We start from the raw sequence: 15,013 nt of genomic DNA on the forward strand, positions 1-15,013 counted from the left end.
ACTGGTGTCTGTAGTAAGGGAAGGTATTAAGGGGTAGAGTTATACCACTGGTTTACGGTGGAAGAGAATGATGAAAGGCGTGTTAAAACTCTTAAAGTAAGTTTGTTGACACGCTGCAGGACGTGGCGGGCGTCTCTCAGACACTCAAGTTTGCGTGGTGTTACAGGAGCGAGGAAGTATTAGTTGAGGGGAGGTAGGTTGAGTCTCGTAGCGGGGGATTACCGTGTTATTTACAAGGATTTGTATGTGCACATCCTGGGATAAATTGTGATGGAAAATGTCACAACCCCCCCACCCCTTCTCCCTGCATCCCCCCCCCTCTCTCTCTCTCTCTCACTATCTATATATATATATCTGTTATTTCCTTTCTGTTTCCCAGTGTCTGGTCATTCTTTTCTTTCAGCTCACTACACCCAGTCTCTGCTTCCCCTTCCTCACGCTGCGTGAGGGAATGAATGCTTGTATTGTCAGGTGTGGGGGGGGGGGGTGTTATGGGGGGGGGTTGAGGTGTGTGTGTTGAGTGGGGGGTTGTTCAACACGTGTTTGGCGCTGCTCGCATCTAAAACATAATATTCTGTCGCGATTTGTGTTTTAAAAGCTTGAACTGACCGTCACCAGGGATAATATGCCTCTATGAGGTCTTGCTCAAGCACAACAATTAACAGTGGTCTTGACAGTAAGGTTAACCCAAGGTACTTCCCAGTGATCAATGTCCCTCACTGCTCTTTAAAGTAAAAGTTTCATATGACATTTAATTCTCTCTCTCTCAATGTCGTATAAATCTGATATTTATATCCCCGTCAGAAGGCATTATAACACGGGTTGAATATTAGGTTCTAATTAGCTTCAGGTTTTTAAATTTCAAAGTGTAATTATCGAAGGTGAGTGAGTGGGTGATGGTGAAGTTGAGTTTGTTGGCACCATCGCGGTGATTCACTATCATGACATCACTATGAAATATTCGCGGGATTCCCTCTAAAAAAAATTAATTTTTCTCTGTTAATATAACCTTGTAGTCTTATTTTCTTTCATAATTAACCCAAAATGATAAATATGCGTTAATATGAAGGCGTTTGTTCGTACAATTGGAATAAAACTCAATATAGTTTGATCCTGGAGACATTTGTATGGAAGCGTGTGGTAACTGCGGCGTCTCCATAGCAACGCTTGTCAACAAATATGGCCGCCCTGATTGACCCACGTGGGACGGCTTTAAGGCTCATTGAACCAGTCTCTAGGCTCGGAGGGGAGAGTTTATGACTCATCATAAGGATAATGACCGCAGGTAGTTAACTTCCAGGTAGGGGTGGTTATGATCTCGGGGAAGGAACAGGTCATAAATGGAGTTTATGGCTCGCTATATAACCCGTTTTGATTATATTCGTTTGGTGGTTATTAACTTATTTTGTTCTCTCATTCTCCACAGTCCTCCCAAGCTACATCCTTTTACCTCTCACCTGTTTACTTCACTCTGTCCCTCCCCCAGTTCCCCTTCTGCCAGCAGCCTAACATTTGCTGGAACATTTATTTGCAGCCTAAGTTGCTGGAACATTTATATTCTTTTATGAAGACTAAACCACACACCAGAAGATGAGCATCTTCAGCCACGTTATTGTGACTCTGTGTATTCGTGTAAATTTTATTTTAAAATAGTATTGTGGCCTCTCCAACAACACTTTCTAAACACACATGTTTGATGTTTTTGCTCAGGTGTTTACCTTTGTGGGTTGGTGAAGGAGGTACAAAAGTTGTGAATGGAGGAGGACAAGCACTGTAACAGGTATTTGTGTGTGTTTACTATTTGTATGGGGGGAATCGAACTCCTGTATTAGCTCTTAGACCCAGCCTTTCTAACCTAATTATTGTTCCTCTATTTTGTCTAATATTGTGGGTGTTCGCCTGGTTGTATTCACCTAGTTGTGCTTGCGGGGGTTGAGCTCTGGCTCTTTTGGCCCGCCTCTCAACTGTCAGTCAATCAACGGATTTTTTTTCCACAACCCCCTCATAACACAACTCAATTTGCAATGTTAACTAATAAACAATGCGGGACGACGAGGGGGGGGGGAGGGTTGTGCAGTGTTTCTGAACGAGTAATTTAGTTACATAGCACTTAGGCAAAATTTAAACAAAATTGCATTACCTTAAATAATTATTTAGTAGACACTTCGACCACAAATAGATGTTGGCTGACCTCAAAATAGAATAACAAAAGAATCGCTCTTGAGCCCTCAATTTCCGACACCATGTATGGAGATGTATGTATTAAATGTAGAGACATACACAATATGTATAATTTGTTTTTCCACATTCACCGTTTTTTTTCATTAGTCCGAGACACTTCAACACACTGACCGACCCCTCACAGTGTTCAAGAGAGAACTTGATAAACACCTCCAAAGGATACCTGATCAACTAGGTTGTGATTCATGCGTCAGGCTGCGAGCAGCCGCGTCCAACAGCCTGGTTGTGACCAGTCCAGCAGCCAGGAAGCCAGGTCGAGGACCGGGCCGCGGGGACGCTAAGCCCCGAAATCATCTCATGATAACCAAGATAATCTCAAGATAGCATGTTGCCTGTAAGATACATTGTTCTCAACTGACCGTGGTTGCTGATTGATTGATGAAGATTAAGCCAGCCAGAAGGTGGCACGGGCATGAATAGCCCGTAAGTGGTGGCCCTTTTGAGCCATTACCAGTATCAAGAGCTGATATTGGAGATCTGTGGAGGTGCGACTGCACCCTACGTGACGGGAGATGTCTCTCCCCGTGGTTGCTTAAACTTGTTTCAATTTCAAGTGACCGTAACTCCGCTAGGCTTCTCCTCCACACACAACTGGCGCTGCGGGGACGCGCTCACGTCTAATGTTAATCCTACGCTTTTAAACCCAAAAAGAAAAGTATTATATAATGCACTCCAACAGACTTTGTAACAAACATTAACCGTATTCGCTGGCTAACACCTTGCCAAGCACCTCTACAAAAGAAATCCTTATCAAATAACGAGAATAATCAGTGCCTATGTACGTAAATATATTTGATATCGCGCGCGTCAGAATAACTTTCACGTGCTCTGAAGATCGGACAGTTAGAGCTGAAGACTTGTTCTCCCGTTAGTGGAACATTCTCTCGCTCAGAAATATACGAGAAAGCATTGCTGCTGTTGTGGCTGTGTGTGTGTGTGTGTGTGTGTGTGTGTGTGTGTGTGTGTGTGTGTGTGTGTGTGTGTGTGTGTAAACTTGTCGTGAACACATCTCCAAGGCAAGTGAATGTCTTCAGGGACAAGCTGATGATGTCGCTGCCTTTCTGCCCCCTCACACACGCCCGTAGGCAGAGGTGCCATAGGCACAGAGAGAACTGTATAAACATCAGAGGTCCGCGGTTGTTCAACGTCCTCCCAGCGACTATAAGAAATATTGTCGGAACAACCGTGGACATCTTCAGGAGAGAACTAGACTGTTTTCTAAAAAAAACGTGCCGGACCAACCGGGCTGTGGTGGGTATGTGGGCCTGCGGGCCGCTCCAAGCAACAGCCTGGTGGACCAAACTCTCACAAGTCATGGCTGGCCTCGGGCCGGGCTTGGGGAGTAGAACAACTCCCAGAACCCCATCAAGCAGGTACGCCGGCATGCTCTACGAGGAGAGATTACGGGAACTAAACCTCATGTTGCTGGCAGAAGAGTTAGAGGAGACATAATCACCATATACAAGATTCTCTGAGGAATTGATCGAATACACTTTTTTTTTAACACAGATGGAACACAAACAAGAGGACACAGGTGGAAACTGAGTGCCCTAATGCGCCATAGATAAATTAGAAGTAACTTTTTAGTGTCAGAGTAATTAACAAATGGAATACCCTAGGCGTTGATGTGATGGAGGCAGACTCCATACACAGTTTCAAATAATTGTAATAAATTCAAATAAATGTAGATAGAGCCCAATAGGCTCAGGATTCTGTATCCCAGTAGATTGACGGCTGAGAGGCGGGACCAAAGAGCCAGAGCTCAACCCCCGCAAGCACAATCAGGTGAACATACACACCCTCACCGTGCTTGGAGTCATTGTCCGGCCAACACACTCAATATTTACTGTTCAGACTCACGGTCGCAAGTATCTGGTGATGGCCAACTGTAGAAGTTTGTGAGGTGGATGCCTTACCTTGTACCCAATTAGCCACCCACCTGAGGTCGTCTGTAAACATACATACGAAAAAATCCACAAGGGGGTCGTGACGAGGATTCGAACCTACGTCCGAGAGCATCCCAGACGCTGCCTTAATCGACTGAGCTACGACATGGTCAAAAGAATTGTTCATCTGATGCATCACGCTATTATGATTTCTGTGTGTAAACATTCATACACTTATCCACATAAATTTATCTCCCTCTTAGTATTTGTGGTATTGTGAATAAGCTCACGATTAATGATTGATGAAGATTAAGCCACCCAAAAGGTGGCACAGGCATGAATAGCCCGTAAGTGGTGGCCCTTTTGAGCCATTACCAGTATCAAGAGCTGATACTGGAGATCTGTGGAGGTGCGACTGCACCCTGCATGACGGCAGATGTCTCCCGTGAATAAGCGCACCATTGCTGTTGGAGTTTCTATGAGAGGTACAATGTACCAAGTGAGAGCTAATAGAAATGAGGCATAAAAGAAGAGAATCACAGATCTTAAAACCCATTAACGTTTTCGTGACGACGACAGCCATTGGCTCAAGACGCCAGAACGTTTTCAACGTTTCGTCGGCTAACTTTAACTCTCATTTTTTAGTATCACTGCTATCTTATTCACTCTTGTGTTGATGATATCCTCATAATGCCCCCGGAGTCTGTCGGTGCACACTATTGATCACATGCCTCTGTATGACCAAGGCCTGGTCGACGACCGGGCCGCGGGGACACTAAGCCCCGGAAGCACCTCAAGGTAGGTATGACTAACCATCCTGTGTGATGGGGAGTTTTTTTTAGCATCACGTAGCTAGCTTTTTGACACACTGTACTCCCCTTCATATAGTCTAGGCCAGCTGCACAAATGTAGATGTTCCTAATGTATTAATAAAAGAGTTAGTTTAGTTCATATATTATGCACCCCATACCCATCTTGAGAGCGGTAGTGGAAAGGGTTACAGAGGCACATAATGGGCTCAGGGACTGAACCCCACAATTCATTTAGCTAAGCAAGTTACAATCTTGATGAGCTAGTTACAAAATTCAATGCACATCAACAATGGGTTCGAGATCGACCTCAAGTACAGGTTCTAAATTAAGCAACTAAAAAAAAAGTAAATTAATAAAAAAAAATTAATAAAATAAAAAGATAATCTCATTTAACCTGTGTTTACGCTACAGTCACAAGAGTATAAATCTAGCAGGGTTTCAACTCTTTTTAACCTTGTCGTAGCTCAGTCGATTAAGGCAGTGTCTGGGATGCTCCCGGACGCAGGTTCGAATCCTCGTCACGGCCCTTGTGGATTTGTTCAGTATAAACCTATATACTTGAGTGGAAACATAAACGTTGATAATTGCGCTGTCAGAGACTAGCCGTTTCTGATGAGTACTGACATAGATGGTTGAAGTTGGCCACTGTGGGTTACTAATCTTGTTAGACGAATGAGTGAAGGATGAGTGAATCGTGAATTGTCACTCAATCGTGAGAATGAGTCAAGAATCCAAAATCCACGTGAAGCAGACATTGCAAGATTAATTATTTAACCTTCTACAATTTATTCAAATTAATGAAATATTGAATCGATATTGAAACCAGATGTTTGATCAGACCACACTAGAAGGTGAAGGGACGACGACGAATCGACTTGAGAATGGTCCAGGACGGACCGAAACGTCATCGTCCCTTCACCTTCTAGTGTGTGGTCTGGTTAACTTACTTTAGCCACGTTATTGTGACTCATCGCCTGCAAACTAGATGTTTCAGACCTCCAACGCGTGAATTAATACTTTTATTTTATACCTACGTTGTACAGGAAGCATTGTTTCATATGTGGGTCAGCGTGAGAGTAGTTGCCAAGGAATGTGTAGATGTGTACAATATTTACCCAGGAAAGTGCAAAGCCACGTGGGGCGGACCCAAGCTCCTGGGTCCGACATGGGCTGTGTCGCACCTGTCCTTATCCTACCCTAAAACCACGTACCACTGACAACATAATCCGAGAATTGTTGGCTAATTACTTGGTGACAGGGGGAAAGCCGGATAAATCCTGTAACATCCGATTAGTTGGGAATATTTCTCGGAGAGGATTCACGCAGGCAACGGACCTGCGGACAGGCAACCTGGTTGATACCTGCTTGATGGGGTTCTGGGAGTTGACCAGACCACACACTAGAAGGTGAAGGGACGACGACGTTTCGGTCCGTCCTGGACCATTCTCAAGTCGATTCTTTTCTGGGAGTTGTTCTACTCCCCAAGCCCGGCCCGAGGCCAGGCTTGACTTGTGAGAGTTTGGCCCACCAGGCTGTTGCTTGGAGCGGCCCAGCGCAGGCCCACATACCCACCACAGCCTGGTTGGTCCGGCACTCAACAGACACACCCACACGAAAGCTCGACCTGAATACACCCACACAGTGGACAAGGGCGGGGGGGGGGGGCTGTTGGTGTACATGGGTTCTCATTTCACTTCCTGTTTGCCAGCCCTCATAGTGTTGTTTGGCATGGGTTCACTTACGACCGGAGTGGCGTCACCTCTCGTGTTGGTGGAGAGCAGTGTGTAGAGGCTATAGAGACGGTGAGAGCGGGGGAGGTAGTAGAGGATTACTCACTGGGGTGTGGATCCTGCAGGAGGCCGCGCCGTTACTCTCTAGCAGTGTTACTAACCACTCATCTTACTGTATCACTGTTGACCACACCACACACTAGAAGGTGAAGGGACGACAACGTTTCCGTCCCTCCTGGACGATTTGTCGAGTCGATTTGAGAATGGTCCAGGACGGACCGAAACGCCGTCGTCCCTTCACCTTCTAGTGTGTGGTCTGGTCAACATAATTTAGCCACTTTATTGTGACTCATCGCCTGCTAATGTATTACTTCTGTATAGGAGAAACCGCTAAGCCAAATAGTCGGAATGGCTTGGCGCTTTCTCCTCATCGTTTCCTTCCTGTGTACTTCCTTCTCCGTGTCATTATTTCCAGTTTTGAAATGTGTGTAATTTTTTTTTCTATATTCGTATATTGCCTCGTTATTTTTCTTTTCTCAGTTCTCCTATTTATATTCGTCTCGCTTCTGGTCAAATAGAACCTGCCTCTCATGGGCCCAGGAGTGTAGGTCTATTCTCGTGTTCTTAAGATCTGGAGAACACTTAATATTCATGCTACGGCCCCGTTGTCGCGCTGCCAGGCGTAGGTCGAGGCTATTTGGGAGAGTGTATGGACTCAGCCTTCATCCCCACCACAAGCTGGGTGGCTCCGGACTTTTCCAGCAGCAGAAAAGACTTTCCAGTTATGAATCATCTTTTCTCTTGTGTAGTAGTGTTAATGGTATATGTTTCCGTATGTCTTTGCAACAAGTTGGCTAAGGAAGGGCGTGTCTGCCGTGATGAGCTCGGGCACCGGTGGCTTTCTGTTCCCTGTTATATGGTACTCGAAGCACTACTTTTATCGTACCACTTTGTTTATGGCGTCCGGTTGGTACACAAAAAATCAACATGATAAACCGAGGGTAAGACCTTAGCAGTGTTTCATCACCCTACAGCATCGCTGCTCTTTAAAGTTAAGAACCCGAGAAGACCATCTTGATGTAACCTAAATAAGAGTACAAATGTTGTGTTGTATATATGTATGTATACACAAGGTGGGTGATGTCACTGTGATGATGTCATATGATCCCAGCTCAGGATGTAGGTATTGCTGGAGAATATGGATGAATCGTGATTCAGTTGTGTACAGTTAGACCTATTGCATCTCTCAGGTGTTGTGGAGGGGGGGGAGGGTAGGTAATCACCTAGTTGTGCTTGCGGGGGTTGAGCTCTGGCTCTTTGGTCCCGCCTCTCAGCCGTCAATCAACAGGTATACAGGTTCCAAAGCCTATTGGGCTGTATCATATCTAACTTGAAACTGTATGGAGTCAACTGTGTGTCGGCCCTCTTCTCAAGTGATCACCAGACCCAGGTACCATGAAGTCCACCTCCATACTTGACGTACTGTTAGCCGTAGGTGGTCACCATGCTGGATGACTGCCAGTAATGACCTGTTCCAACCAGTAGTTTAAACCCATGCAGTAGTACACTTACACTCGACTACTGTGACAACACCTTACCGTGTCCGCTGTTTGAAGAGCCACTTTCTCTATTGTTGACGAAATAAGACTACTTGAAATAGCTCCACTCTGCTAATTATTCCCTCCCCCGAAGCTACAATGTTGCTATAATGTCCACCTCCGCCATCAGCCTCTTGCACAACCTCTTAGCTCACAACATACGCTGGACACAACACAGCCGTGGTGTCCTCCAGCAACACAACACATGTGTCTGCCCCTTGTTGTTCAGGGTCGGTGAGGGTGGGTGGGTGTTATAGATTCAGCTACTGGGAACAAGTTCCAAGTAGCACGGGCTATGGTGAGCCCGTAGTGGACTTACCTGGCACAGGAGGGGTGCCGTGTGGGAGAACATGTTCTGAAGCGCCTGTATGAGACCTTTGTAGCATATAAAGCCCCCCTTTATCTCATCATATATATATTGATGTATTCATAGAAGCTAATTAATACTTCCGCGTTCATACAATCAATATTGTTGACCTAAAATGTTGTATATCTGCATTTGTTGATATGGGTCTTTCCTGTGTGCTGCCTCCAGAGGCCTTTCAAAGGCTGCCCAAAAGGCTGCCCAAAAGGCTGCCTAAAAGGCTGCCCAAAAGGCTGCCTAAAAGGCTGGCCAAAAGGCTGGCCAAAAGTCTGCCCAAAAGGCTGGCCAAAAGGCTGGCCAAAAGGCTGGTCAAAAGGCTGGCCAAAAGGCTGCCTAAAAGTCTGGCCAAAAGGGTGGCCAGGTCAAGCAGCGAGGGGGTAGGTGGACCAGCCTCATAACACACCATGAGACACCGTCCACTCACACAATAATATAGGGAATATTGTGCACGCAGCAGGTGAAGGAACGCTTGCTTTATTACTATTTATTTATTATTTACCGAGGAGACGGTGTGCAGATCCGGGGGAGTTTGTGTTAGATGAGAGAGGGCGTTGTGGAGGGTGTGAGTAATGCTGGCAGTATGTGCAGACTGAACAAATCCACAAGGGCCGTGACGAGGATTCGAACCTGCGGGGGGGGGGGGGGGGGGGAGCCGGTCGGCCGAGCAGACAGCACGCTGGACTTGTGATCCTGTGGTCCTGGGTTCGATCCCAGGCGCCGGCGAGAAACAATGGGCAGAGTTTCTTTCACCCTATGCCCCTATTACCTAGCAGTAAAATAGGTACCTGGGTGTTAGTCAGCTGTCACGGGCTGCTTCCTGGGGGTGGAGGCCTGGTCGAGGACCGGGCCGCGGGGACACCAAAAAGCCCTGAAATCATCTCAAGATAACCTACGTCTGCTGAGGAGATTGCCTTTGCTAGAAACACAGTTTGAGCTTCTCTGAAATCCACTTCAGTTTGGCTTCAGTTCTTAATTACGTTTGCTCGCCTAATTCCCTTTTGTGGGATATATTTACAGGAAGAATATTGTCTTCACATCACCTAGTTGTACTCACCTAGTTGTGTTTGCGGGGGTTGAGCTCTGGCTCTTTGGTCCCGCCTCTCAACCGTCAATCAACTGGTGTACAGGTTCCTAAGCCTATTGGGCTCTATCATATCTAACTTGAAACTGTGTATGGAGTCAGCCTCCACCACATCACTGCCTAATGCATTCCATTTGTCAACCACTCTGACACTAAAAAAGGTGTGTGTGTGTGTGTGTGTGTGTACTCACCTATTTGTACTTACCTATTTGTGCTTGCAGGATCGAGCATTGACTCTTGGATCCCGCCTTTCCAGCCATCGGTTGTTTACAGCAATGACTACTGTCCCATTTCCCTATCATACCAATGTGGAGAGAGTGTGAGTGTGTGTGTGTGTGTGTGTGTGTGCGTGTGTGTGCGTGTGTGTGCGTGTGTGTGCGTGTGTGTGCGTGTGTGTGCGTGTGTGTGCGTGTGTGTGCGTGTGTGTGCGTGTGTGTGCGTGTGTGTGCGTGTGTGTGCGTGTGTGTGCGTGTGTGTGCGTGTGTGTGCGTGTGTGTGCGTGTGTGTGCGTGTGTGCGCGTGTGTGTGCGTGTGTGCGCGTGTGTGCGTGTGTGCGTGTGCGTGTGTGTGTGAGCGAGCTTCCCCAACCCTGCATGTTTGGTGCCGCATATTGTTAAGGTTGGGAGGGCACAAGTGTGGCGGGTGGTGGCCACAGGGGGGCTGAGCACACTGACAGGTTTACACGACCCCAACAACCTGATCCGGTCTGAGGGGAGGAACCGGTTGGTACACGTGCACCAGCACCTCTCACCTCCTCTCCTGTCAAGGTTGGTTTGTTTACGGTCATTAAACTCCTAATACCCGTAATGCGGGCGAGAGGGGTGACTATAGAGATTATCTTGACATGATTTCGGGACTGACCCCACCTCAAGGGGGTACTGACCCCACCTCACAAGGGGGTAGTGACCCCAGTATACCTGGACACTGTAGGCAGGTTTGACCTGTGATAACTTGGTCCAACAGGCTGTTGCTTGAAGCGGCCCGCAGGCCTCATGTCCACCACAGAATGCATTAATATTTCATTAAAAATTCTGATCATTGAATACATTTAGTTCATCTCTATATTCCAAGTAGTTTCGATTACTAATGTTAGTAATTAAAATAGTTATAATTGGCTTATACATAACATCAATTTGTTGATATTTAAGTAAATGTTCCCATCAATAATGGCTTATTTAATGGCCCTAAAGACGCCATTCTCATCGTAATGAGCCAGAAAACAAGGATTTCATTGATCAGGGAAAGAAAAAATGTTTTAAGGTAAATAGAGAAGAATGTTAAGAGGCAGTAAACAAAATCTTGTGGAGCCATTAAACAAGTAATGGTATTGGTGACTGTTGCTACGAGACTGTTGCTACGAGACTGTTGCTACGAGACTGTTGCTACGAGACTGTTGCTACGAGACTGTTGCTACGAGACTGTTGCTACGAGACTGTTGCTACGAGACTGTTGCTACGAGACTGTTGCTACGAGACTGTTGCTACGAGACTGTTGCTACGAGACTGTTGCTACGAGACTTGTTACAAGCAGTAGCAAGAGTCTACTCTAAAGAGCAGTAACAATTGTTCTTCACTGGTGCCCAAACACCCCTCATCGTTAATAATGGAATTGTTCAATGACTCTGGAGTGTATTACTAACTTTGTATTTACTGACCCACGCACTAAGTGGGCACCTCCCACCCAACCCCACTACACACTAGTGGGCATACTCCCCACTACACACCAGCACGCGGGACTTGTGATCCTGTGGTCCTGGGTTCGATCCCAGGCGCCGGCGAGAAACAATGGGCAAAGTTTCTTTCACCCTATGCCCCTGTTACCTAGTAGTAAAATAGGTACCTGGGTGTTGGTCAGCTGTCACGGGCTGCTTCCTGGGGGTGGAGGCCTGGTCGAGGACCGGGCCGCGGGGACACTAGAAGCCCCGAAATCATCTCAAGATAACCTGGTTGCCCCGAGTCCGGTTGGTCGGCCCCCGAGTCCGGTTGATCGCCCCGAGTCCGGCTGATCGCCCCAAGTCCGGTTGATCACCCCAAGTCCGGCTGATCGCCCCAAGTCCGGTTGATCACCCCAAGTCCGGCTGATCGCCCCGAGTCCGGTTGATCGCCCCAAGTCCGGTTGATCACCCCAAGTCCGGCTGATCGCCCCGAGTCCGGTTGGTGACACACATCCTAGACGGAGTGTTCCATCATCAGAATATTTAGGTCCGTGGTCCATCTTGATCTTATCTCTGTCTATTTTCAGACCCCGAATGTTTCGTTTCCTCAAGCTGTCTGTAGAACACTTCTCTCGTCATGTTTACATATGATACTTACACTTTAACAGCCGTGTGTGTGTGTATATGGTGGTTGTTAGTGGGGCGAGATCGTTACTGCAGGTGGTTGGTGGTGGTGGTTGAGTGGGTCAGGTGGCGGTGTTTATTATAGGTGATGGATCTAAAGAGGGTTCCTGGTTCGTATCCCGGAGGCTACTGCACTGCGGACCTGCCACTCGTCTGGGAGTGTGTTTTATGTGCATTCCTGTTTGTCACCCGTCTGGTGTCTGCACCTTTGTCACCCGCCCGGTGTCTGCACCTTTGTCACCCGCCCGGTGTCTGCACCTTTGTCACCCGCCCGGTGTTGATGACCAGACTATCGGTATTCAAAAGATAACTTACGAACACCTCCAAATGATTGGTGATCAACCAAGCTGTGTGTTTCCTACTGCGTGCAGCGGCGCCTAACATCCAGGTTAACCAGCCCATCAGGCAGGATGCCTGGGCAGAGACCGGGCCGCGGGGGACATTGATCCTAAGAACCACATGGAGGGAGAGAGGGTGGAGTAAGCGTGGAGGGGGGGGGGAGTGGTGGTGGTGGTTGGGCGTGTTGTGGTTATGGATATCACGCTAATTCTGTCACCACTATCACCTTACAACACTTGTCAGGAGTGAAGTGGGGGTCTGTCACGCCTCTTGTCTGTCACACACGCTCCTCCCCTGGCCGTAGTGTGACACTGTCATATATATATATAATTTAATAATTGTCACTCTTCCTCCTGCTTGGTCTTGAAGGAAGCGGGCCTCGGGTGAAAGAGGGCTGTGACGATCTCTGTCAGGAACCCGTGGGTGCGGGACCGGGCCGTCCACCTCCTGGGGCTCGTGCGGCCCTCCGGGTTCTACTTCATGAGGCTGGGGTCGTTCTTGCCCCTTGTTGGGGCGGTTCTTCTCCGGCCCCGACCACGGCGGTCTCCGGGTTTGGGGCCCCTGTGCCTTCTTTCACCAACTTCCAGGTCAACTCCGAAGCTCTCAGTTCCTGCGACGGCGCTGGATTGGCGTATGCTTTTCCATTGGAGACTTTTGGCGCCGTGGACAGGGGGGGGACCTGCTGCATGGGTAACAGCTTCTCCCCCGAATCGAGCTACCCTGGCTTTGGGCCCTGGTGAGGCCACTCCAGATCAGGCCGACACCAGAGTGCAACTCCATTGTCTCCTGAGACTGATGGATGCCTACTACTATATATATAATATCTATAATAGACTGAAGGGGTAACGGGCAGTGTGTGTGCGTGTGTGCGTGTGCGTGTGTGTGTGTGTGTGTGTGCGCGCGTGCGTGTGCGTGCGCGCGTGTGCGGGCGGGCAGTGTGTGCGTGTGTGTTTGTGTGACATTACAATTGCTGCTGCTAAACACCAGCAATTGTAAATACGAAATGATTTGTATTTGAAATCAACATTTTAATTAACCGTTTAAAAAGACAAAAGCAAATATTGAGGTAACGGTTTGTGACACTTGCGTTATTGAATGTGGAGGCTGGGTGACGGGCGTCATTCATGGAGCGGAAGATGCTCCGATATTTACAGGAGCAGCCAGCCGTGCGTGGGGACGTGTCCGTGGCTGACGGGATGTTGACCACCCTCCCTGGTGCTGGGCCCACCACCCCCTCACGCTGGTAAGTTGGTCGTCCGCTGCGTCCTGGTCCGCTACGTCAGGCTGCGAGCTGCCGCGTCCAACAGCCTGGTTGATCAGTCCAGCAACCAGGAGGCCTGGTCGACGACCGGGCCGCGGGGACGCTAAGCCCCGGAAGCACCTCAAGGTAACCTCAAGATATGCCCTCGCCCGCTACTTCCTCGCCCGCTACTTCCTCGCCCGCTACGTCCTCGTCCGCTACGTCCTCGTCCGCTACGTCCTCGTCCGCTACGTCCTCGTCCGCTACGTCCTCGCCCGCTACGTCCTCGCCCGCTACTTCCTCGCCCGCTACTTCCTCGCCCGCTACTTCCTCGCCCGCTACTTCCTCGCCCGCTACTTCCTCGCCCGCTACTTCCTCGCCCGCTACTTCCTCGCCCGCTACTTCCTCGCCCGCTATTTCCTCGCCCGCTACTTCCTCGCCCGCTACGTCCTCGCCCGCTACGTCCTCGCCCGCTACGTCCTCGCCCGCTACGTCCTCGCCCGCTACGTCCTCGCCCGCTACGTCCTCGCCCGCTACGTCCTCGCCCGCTACGTCCTCGCCCGCTACGTCCTCGCCCGCTACGTCCTCGCCCGCTACGTCCTCGCCCGCTACGTCCTCGCCCGCTACGTCCTCGCCCGCTACGTCCTCGCCCGCTACGTCCTCGCCCGCTACGTCCTCGCCCGCTACTTCCTCGCCCGCTACTTCCTCGCCCGCTACTTCCTCGCCCGCTACTTCCTCGCCCGCTACTTCCTCGTCCGCTACTTCCTCGTCCGCTACTTCCTCGCCCGCTACGTCCTCGCCCGCTACGTCCTCGCCCGCTACGTCCTCGCCCGCTACTTCCTCGCCCGCTACGTCCTCGCCCGCTACTTCCTCGCCCGCTACTTCCTCGCCCGCTACTTCCTCGCCCGCTACTTCCTCGCCCGCTACGTCCTCGCCCGCTACGTCCTCGCCCGCTACTTCCTCGCCCGCTACGTCCTCGCCCGCTACGTCCTCGCCCGCTACTTCCTCGCCCGCTACTTCCTCGCCCGCTACTTCCTCGTCCGTTACGTCGTGGACCGTTAGGTCACGCTTGACCGTTACCACTGTTGCCAGGCTGTTGGGGAGAACTGTTGTGGTGTGTGGTAGTGTACAGTATTGTGTGTGTGTGTGTGCAAGTTATTACGGAGGCCGCGCTCGGGGAGTAGAACAACTCCCGAGACCATCTTCAGGTAAGATCCAGGTCTCGCCTGCGCTCCAAGGAGTACAATTTGAGGGTTTTGAATGCGGTTACAATTTAGATGTTTTATTAAATTAGATTCAGACGCTAACAGGTGTTTGCAGCCTCTCAGGTATTGCAGCCTCTCTCAATTGGTCGTTAGTGTGTAACAATGTTGTACCTTATCTT

At 49.2% G+C, this 15,013-nt stretch overlaps 1 protein-coding gene across 4 annotated transcripts in view; it reads left to right on the forward strand.

Moving 5' to 3' along the window:
• The window catches only part of LOC123745666 (afadin), a 356,634-nt gene that overhangs the window by 67,647 nt on the left and 273,974 nt on the right, over window positions 1-15,013 (forward strand). The gene's annotated exons all lie outside the window — the stretch shown is intronic.

Source organism: Procambarus clarkii, chromosome 71 (assembly GCF_040958095.1).
Source record: "Procambarus clarkii isolate CNS0578487 chromosome 71, FALCON_Pclarkii_2.0, whole genome shotgun sequence".
Lineage (NCBI taxonomy): Eukaryota > Metazoa > Arthropoda > Malacostraca > Decapoda > Cambaridae > Procambarus > Procambarus clarkii.